Source organism: Rhagoletis pomonella, unplaced genomic scaffold (assembly GCF_013731165.1).
Source record: "Rhagoletis pomonella isolate Grant_MI unplaced genomic scaffold, Rhpom_1.0 Rhpom_scaffold_00014, whole genome shotgun sequence".
NCBI classification, from domain to species: domain Eukaryota; kingdom Metazoa; phylum Arthropoda; class Insecta; order Diptera; family Tephritidae; genus Rhagoletis; species Rhagoletis pomonella.
In genome coordinates this window covers 15,689,034-15,698,763 of record NW_023458568.1, presented here as the reverse complement: position 1 = coordinate 15,698,763, position 9,730 = coordinate 15,689,034, and positions in this window count along the sequence as shown.

Sequence of the window (9,730 nt, the reverse complement as noted above, 5' to 3'; positions counted from 1 at the left end):
CAAGGTTGGATAATTATTGACAGCCGCGGTTTGACACTTCCTTACAAATGGTTGCATTTACGAAGGACAGATAAAGGGGAAGAATGCAATCGCTTGTTGCGAAAATGGTAGTAGAAAAGTACGCAATGAAGGCAATTAGTAGTGAAATTCCTTTTGTAAATTGTAATGTATTTGCAGAAAATCTGGCATTTTAAACGAAATATTGAAAGAAATATTAATATATCTACTTGAATTACGTAATTCTTGTGCTATTTAGCTGTATAAAAACTGCAAAAGGACTCAAAATTTAAATAAAACAACTATGAGATTTATGTAAACATCCAATTTAAAAATAATTTATGTTTTCATCAGTTAAATGTGCTTCATGTTCATAAAAAAATAAACAAATTGCACAAAAGCTTATACTTATATTTCACAGCAAAGCTACACCTTTTCTATGTAAATTTGCAAAGAAGCAACACAGTGCCACTGCTAAGGGAGCGGTGCGAGAGAGACAACTGTCAGTTTATCGAACCTTGTATTATTGAATCATGGGTTGGACACCAAAAAGTTATCGGTTTAATCTGAGATATTTTTAATTATAATTTTGCATGGCTAATCTCTTTTTCTAATAACAGATTAGGGAGTTAAGCTCGAAAATTAGGATAATCTTTTTATATGTAAAGCTATTATTAGGCGATTCAGTTACATACATACAAATGTAGGTTAGGTTAGAAATTAAACATTAATTTCACTTAATTTTATTCATTTTGCTGATTTAATTTTTTTATTCATTTTCATTTTTAATTCTTTTAATACATGAAATTATCGGTATGATTGATAAAATATATATATATACTTGTGACTCAAAGGCGTTAAAATATCTTGGAAAGACCGAAACAGTTATTGTTTTTGAGCTTATAGTTTGAGCATTTCTATTTGTATATATTCCTAAATTTAGTTTTTCTTTTCCGAATATAATCCGTGGTTCATGTAAATGAGAGCGATTTTTGGGAGAGTTGTGTAGAGATTGAAGTTGCAGGATTTTACCCGATGCTTTTTTGTTCCGTACGTTTTGCTGTTACTCACTTTTTACTCTCACTTCAGAGAGTGATTTTGCTGTTTGACCTTTTTCCAGGACTTTACACGAAAAGTATTGGATCAGAGGTATTATATCATCCATACATATGCATATTATACATACATATATTCATGTATGTTCATCAGTTATCAACGGTCCCAGTTAAAATGATTTCAGTATTTTTTTAAATTTTCGCCTTGCTTTTTTATCAAAATAGACTACTAAACCTATGCCTAAAACCATCTACGAATATCAAAACCAGGGCATGAATCACGTATGACGACAATCGTCTGAACGATATCGTGTCGAGATCGTCTTGTGTCATAAAAATCAAAAATTGTTCGATCGTTTGCAGCAACAGAAACGCATAAATCAGTGTTTTGACAACATCGTTTTGTCAGTATCGTTTGAACGACTATCGTTTCAAAGTTACGTGATTCATGCCCAGTTGCAACAAATGAGTCCATACATATTTATGTACATACATAGGTACAAAGCCGTATGCATGTGCGGAGTTTAAATAATCGGAAGTAATAATCAATTGTAACGCATTTCCTCTTACTATGCATATGCCTAAATGTATGCAGCCATTTACAATAGCAAGCAAACACAGGGCGCTTCTAATGAAAATAAAAATTTTATGCTGAAATACACATGCTAAGCCCTTCGAAATTTTGTGCTGAGATATGCGTTACAGCTTCGCAAATTTTACCCCTACCGAAACCAAAGATGTATACACATCAAAAATTCAGCTAGAGATACGAACCGAAAGGATTTTGGGAAATCCAATTTCACTAGCAAACATTTGCAGCTCTCCCGTGTTATTACGCTCTCGATTCAGTGGTCTCTGGCAAATTTTCTGGGTTATTATACATTTTTACAGTAAAAATTTGCAGGTTCCATTAAAAATTAGTACTGACTATTTGTTAGTAACAAATACACACCTGTGGATAATCATAACAGTGGCTGCATTTCTTTATTCATTCTGAACGTTTGGAATAAACTTTTTTGTTTACTTATTCTTTAGGGCGTTCCTGATGATATGTTAACGTAGGGTTGCCAGATTTTTTATGCGCGAAATCAGTATGTTAAAGTGTGCTTGCATTGTTCAACTTTGCGTTCAACATTTGCGTTCAACTCAGCGCAGGGTTGCACGAAAAAAAGTTGAATGGCTAAAAATATCAAAATATGAAAAAATTTCAAATATTCGCCATAAAAAGGTGTTTGCATTGTTCAACTTTGCATTCAACTTTTGGTTGAACGGCGTTTTAACTAATCGCTTTCAACAAAGTTGGTTGCCAGCCAACATTTAGCCATTCAACTTTTTTTTCGTGGAACCCTGCGTTGCTATGTAGGTGCTGCCATAAAAATTTGTATATTAAATTTTTCTGTCAAACGCACACATACGTATACGTATGCTAAGAAGGTCCGCCTTAAGTAACAACCAATACTTTAAAACGCCAGAGTACTTGTTTTTAACAATATTTTGGTATATAAATAAAATATAGTTGATAACAATAAAAGTATTATTCAATTTAACATGGGTGGTCCAAAAATGCATGTGAAAAAGTAAAGTCGGAATTTTTATGCTCTCACCTCCTAGGATTTTTCTATACCGAAAAAATGTTCCCCTATTTTATTACAACGCTTTTATCAACTTGCAATGTTGTGTGTCCAGAAACTTTCAATGTTGTGGATCCAGAAACCTTCAATGTTGTGTGTCCGACACCAAAGCAAAGCTTTGAAAAGTTCCTATAAAAAAGCATAGTGCATAGGGCGACAGCTGTAGTGAATAGGGCGAGGTAGATGACATCTAGATGTCGCCCTATGTACTACGTTTGCTACAGCGGAAATAGACGACACGCCATTTCTTTAAATAAAATTAATTGGTGCTCGTTTGTATGTACATACATATGTAAATGCATGTGTGTGCACCTTTCTATTAATATCGTTGAATTATTTTAATATCTATTGCAAAATTTTATTCAGACAGGACTAAAAAGTAGAAAATAAATAATATAAAAAAAACTTTTTAATATACAACGCTTTTATAAATGGACTAAAAAGTAGAAAATAATATTTCTCAGTCCCATAGAATTTGTTTTGATAACTTTTGATTTTGAAATTTTAGCAAAAGTCATTATAAGCAATCTATGAAATTGAAAATGAAAAGCGTGGGGCGCATGTAATACACTTGAATTGATATGAAAAGTAATGGCTGCGTTTCTTTATACATTCCGGATAATCCAATTTCACAGCCGGAATAAACAGAATGCGTTTGAAATATACGTCAACATATCATCAGGAATGTTCTAAAGAATAAATAAACAAAAAAGTTTATTCCAAACGTTCAGAATGAATAAAGAAATGCAGCCAATATATGTAAAATCGATTTCAAAGTTCTACTTTCGCTGTAGAAATTTTAGGTCTACGTTATGTAGTTTGACTATTGTCAATTAAATCGAATGCTTTGTATTGCATGCGCTCCACGTTTTTCATTTTCAATTTCATAGATTGTTTATAATGACTTGTGCTAAAATCAAAAAAATCAAAAGTTATCAAAACAAATTCTATGGGACTGAGAAATATTATTTTCTACTTTTTAGTCCATTTATAAAAGCGTTGTATATTAAAAAGTTTTTTTTTATATTATTTATTTTATTTTGAAATCAAAATATATTTAGAGGTCGCTCAAAGCGCCCAAAGTTTTACATGTATTTTATATGGGGAAAAACAACTTTTCGTAGAAATGGTATAGAATTCTTAAAAATCAATATTTTCTATCGGAAAACTCTGCTTATCTGCAGGAGAATCCCAATAATAATATACAATTGTTTATTTAACCATTTTTTCATCGCAACTATAATTTATAGGTGCGCCATAAACCCACGAAAACCCCGAAAAATGCAATGGGGGGACAAATAAAAAATCGTTAGTATTAAAAAATGGTTAAATGTATAATTGGGTACTATTATTGAAAGTCTCCTGAAGAGAACAAGAGTTTTCCGATCGAAAAATATTTATTTTCAAGAATTCTATACCATTTCTACGAAAAGTTGCTTTTTCCCCATATAAAAATACATGGAAAACTTTGAGCGCTTTGAGCGACCCTAAATATTTTTAGATTTAAAAAAAAAAACAGGGGTATATTTTTTCGATATAGAACAATCCTAGGGGGTGAGAGCATTACAATTCCGACTTTACTGTATTTGGACCACCCTAGTGTACACTTCATTGTACACAGAAGCCAATAAATTACTTTATATTTATGACATTTTTGAATAGCAGTAATGAGATAATTTCCATCTTCAGTGTTTAAGTAGTCAAAGATTTCTTTACATTTCATTTTAAAATTCCTTTAAATTAGCAGTTCACTTTAAAAAATTTTAATTAGAAGCCGGTATCTCTCTTTGCGCCAGGAAGCAAACTTTTTCTTAAGATCCTTCCAGTTGCTTCGTTTGAGTGTAGTATTGGAAAAAAAACAGAATTACATATTTTTTCAAACTGTGAAAAAGTACCAATTTTTAAGGACTTTATTTATAATTCCTCATGGCTTAAATTATTTTTGTCTACTACGCAAAAACTTTGAAAGGCTAAGAATTCGCTAAAAAGAGTATCTAACTCTATGTCTTGTATGAAAAACTATTTTAAAATGTCAGTAAATTGTGAAAAAAGAATTGTAAGTTATAGGCAAAAGCCATTCGAATATTCAAATTTGTTGTGATTAAACTGAAAGTTATTTTCGATATAACTAACAATCAGAGCTGCCGAAAGCTTTCGCAGAAAAATCGTCAATTTACCCCAAAAAATCGTCATTTCGGCTAAAAAAACGTCAAATTTTTATTTATTGTACTTTTTTTTAACAAAAAATACAAACAAAATTACAATAAATATAACCACGCATTATAAAACCAAAGGAAACCCACATTGCATATGTGTTAATACAAGTAATTTTTAAGCAAAAACAAAACCGACTTTAATTCTCATATAAAAATTTAAGATGACCGTCAATTTCTTTATGATCCAATGATCGCATCTAAACCGAACTAGTATGGGACCACCTCTGAGGTACCTTTCCTTTAAAAAATTATAGAAATGGCTTAACGTGGTCCACAGTTATGCGATAACATAAAAAAGTAATAATATCCCGACGAATTGATAACCTCCTCCTGTTTTCGAAGTCGGTTAAAATGTTAATTTGTAATTGTTAACAACAATTTAAAATTACAATATAAAACACAACTGCTTTTAAATTGTTTAATTCCACTTGCTTGAGGTTTCTTAAAAAAATTGTATCCAGTTTCAAAGTGTAACGGGAGCATTTGTTAACTGGTAGATTATCTTGAATGAAAAAATTTCCTCTCCTATTTTACTTTCTGTTTCAAAATGAGTGTCAGCAGAGAAAACTTACGATTTGGTTGTAGAACAAAACTAGATATATGCAATGTTGTATTTTGGATTACGTTTTCCTTTTCCTTTTGTTCGTGCATATGTACCATGGTGGAATTATACCAGGTGAAGTAATTAGAGCGAGAAGAAAGATTTTGACACTGCCTTATTTGAAAACTTGCCTTTAAAATTTTACTATAAGCCAGCCGAATGGTAGAAAATAAAGCGAGAAAGCTGTTTTATTACTTCACCTGTTTATTGCATTAAGAAAAGCCGAAATTATTTTGTTTGAATTGAAAAGTACAAATTTTGAAAAATCAGGACATTAGCGTACTGATTGAGAAATGAATAAAATTAGTACAAGAGTTGAAAAATCAGTACTGTACTGATAAAATCAGTACATCTGGCAACCGTATGTTAACGTATATTTCGAACGCATTCTGTTTTTCCTGCCTGTGAAATGGGATTATCTGGAATGTATAAAGAAATGCAGCCATTAGCTCTGATCCAGTACTCCATGAAGTTACAGGTTTTTACACGAACTTGCAGCAAGTTACAGGATAAAAGATCCCGTACTCCAAAATCCTCTAAATGAGAGCGATTTTTTGAGAGTTGTATAGAGAATGAAGTTGCAAGATTTTACCCGAACTTTTTCTTCTGGTAAAATCATGAAAAGTGTCAAGCGATCACTGGTTGACGTTTTTACAGGAAAAATGCTTTTTCTGTTCCCGTCATGGCACATTGTACCATGGTTCCCGTACTTTTTGTTGTTACTCACTTTTTACTCTTACTTCAGAGAGTAATTTTGCTGTTTGACATTTTTACAGGATTTAGAGCTGTTATGTTTGGAACTCTTGCTGCAGCAAGGCGAGTTCATATAAGGTGGTATCGATTCAAGAAATACGACAATTACTTGCCTTTTGTTTTTGCTTTTAGCGAATGAAAAATGCCGACAGAAAATACAAACACGCCCACGTTTTCACTCACTCACTAGCAAAATACAAAATTTTTACAATTAAACGCTACCCACAGCTGATGAAACAACACCACCTTATATAAATTAGCCTTGTTGCTACAAGAAGTTGTTGAATGGCACGATGACCTACTTTTTAACGAACCCTGGTATGACGACAAAACAAATTAAAGTTCCTTTCGGCCTTGATAAAAGTATTGCAAGGTAACACTATTGAGAGGCAGTCTGACGTTTGCCAGCAATATAATTTTAAAATTCGAAACTCAAACGCACACATACATTCTCATTTTCTATCCCAAACAACCATAATTGTGAACAATTTCATTTTTTTATTTTCAATTTAATATGATTTTAATATGCTTGCAAACGGATGCTGCATGTTTCTCTTTAATTGCGCTTCAGGAGCGGTAAGATTTGCAGGTTTTGAAGGATTTAGTCCGAAAAGCGTTCCAGCAGACAAATTTCATGTAACTGGGAGCATTTTCGTTAGAGGAAAATATGCTTACTCCCAGTTCGAAGTTGCAGAATTTAATCCGTAGTTTTTCTTCCTGCAAATTAATGAAAACTGTCAAATGAAGAGCAGTGTTGTATTCGTAAACAGCAAATGAAAGAGTTGATTCAATTCATAGTAAATATTTTTAGCAGAATAGAAGCCAATTGCACCAAAATAACGAAATCTTTTGAGAAGTAAATTTTTGTGTGTAAAAATTTTTGCCTGAATAAATAATTCTGTAAACAAACATTTAACATTTATATACTTGCAGGGAAAATGGTTTTTTGTGTTCCAGCAGTTTTCTCAGTTCTTCGCCCGTTGCTCTCTCTTGTGAGAGATATTTTGCTTTTTGACAGTTCAACAGGTTTTACTCCAAAAATCGCTGGAACGCACCTTTAATTAACGTTACTATTCCATGAACGAGCGACACAAGATCACGCAAGAACAAGAGAGGGGAAAAAGTAGATTTTTTAAGCAAAACGAAAGAAAAGTAAACAAAGCAAAGAAAACAACGAAAATCAAAATTAACCAAAATTATTGTCAGCCACTTTCAACACATAAATTATGCAAAATGATTCATTAAAAAGCGTTCAAACTTGTTGTCATGTTGAATTAACCCTTTTTTAGTTAAAGAAATGTGTAAAATATTGGTGCTTGTGATGTAAACAAATGCTCAGCTCTCGAACCCGCACACTTTTTTCTCAAAACCAGTTACAAATACAAACTCCCATTCTTGCGTGATTTTGTATTTTTGGTTTATGGCTACTGTTCATTACCCAACCGACGTTAGCACCTCATTAGTATAAATATTAAGATTTTTGTATTGCAATCGATAGTTCGTCGATTGTTCTTTACTGTTCGTCCATTTTTAACCTTTGTTCGTTAGCCACACAGTAATAATTAATTTTTCAATTTTCATTTTACCGGCCGTCTTCGCGTGTTGGACTTGCGTGACGACGCATGCGAGATCCCGCAGGTGTAGACCGCAAAAAGTACGCAGCATACTTTTTTCTCACATACCGGACGGTTTGCGAGATCTCGCATGCTTTGAACTATCATTTTTGTTGTTTGACAGAATTCTTCAGAGTAGAAACATCGTTTATTTTGATGGAAAATACTAATTTGGCCTGAAAAGCTCGATCATTTTTTTTTGGCGACATTTTACAAATGAAAAAGTATGCTGTCAAATGCCCAGTCAAAAAAACTCTCTATCGCTTGCGAGAGCAAAAAGCAGAACGCAAGCGAGATTTTAAAGCATGTGAAGACGGCCGGTTACGTAATTCGTGTATCCAGCACCTCCAATAGATTATTTCATGAACCAAAAATACAAGATCACGCCTTCTTCTCAGTAGCCCGTTATAATCGCATTTAGGAAAAAAGTTGGGCGACTTTGGCATTAGCCGTTTATTTACATTTGTTCGTTGTTTACAATTTGGTGGTGGCTTTTTACTGCAATTTTCTTAATTTTCGCTTGTGACAACGAGTGCACACATAAGGTAAAGAATAATTTAACACAACGACATGATTTATAGAAGAATTTGCATAATAAAAATGATTATTCATGCGTTCAACAATTACGTGTTTTTTTTGTTCTCTTCGTTGTTTACTTCTTACAACAAAGATGGCGCCGAGATTTCGACAGCTAGAAAATAACTTTTTTCTTTTCCTTCCTTAAGCTTAGTATCCCGCTCTTAAGAAAAGCAAAAACTCCATATAAAATGACGTACAAGAAATAGCTAAGAAATTTTCTTGAGTCAAATTTCCTTAAGGCAGTACGCAGTTCTTCAGAAATTTAGTACGCTTTCTACTATGGTTTTCTAAAGTTTTTTGTGAAAAAAGAGCACAAGGCAACCCAGGTTTGCAACAGAAATATATGCCCGTTCCCTTATTTCTTGAGGAAAGAGTGAGGCAACAGGCTGTGCGTTATCAAAAATGTCAAAATTCCTTGGACACACACGCGAAATAATGGCAATTTTTTCTTGATCGTTTTCTTAAGAGCTGGACACTAAGCTTTAAGGCGTGATCTTGTGTCTTTCGTTCATGAGATTATTTTGTGTAATTCCCGGCGCAGCGAACAAAGGTGGCGCCGTCAGTGGTACCGCTACTTTGGTTTTGCCGATTTTGACAGTTCAAAACACAGACACAAATGAGCGACAAAGAGAAATTTGAAGTATAAGCGAAAAATCAGTTTAAATTGTGTAAATTTGCAACTTGTTTTTTTATTTTATTTATTTATTTATTTATTTTTTACAGTCTGTTAGACTTATATTGCAACAAAGATTTAACATTCTTATAATTAGATTTTAGATTTAAAATGTAAATATTAAATATTAAATACAAAATACAGAATGCTCTACAGAAATTTTTAAATAACATTATTTCTTTATCACTGCAATTATTTTATGTCAATATAAACGCATGCAACTTTCTGGAAGTTATGTAGACGGTTGGAAAGGCCGAGTTTCCAATCCGCGCTATTCTTTTTGGGTTACTCCATTTATTGATATCTCCTGGGTGGTCAGAAAGGCCGAGTTTCCGATCCACCCAGTCGCGCTTTCGTGACGCTCTGGAAAATACCATAAAGTTAGTCTTTTTCACATTCAGTTTGAGTTTATTTGAACACAGCCATTGATACAAAGAATTAAGATCTTCTTGCATTTTGACAATCGCATTCGGTAGTTCCCTATCACTGATCGTTAACAAGGCATCATCCGCAAAGAGTTTTATTTTACAATGTTTGAGAGAACTTTTAATATCGTTTATATATATTTGGTTTCTACAATTATTAAAACCAATTTGCGTTGAATTTAAGTTA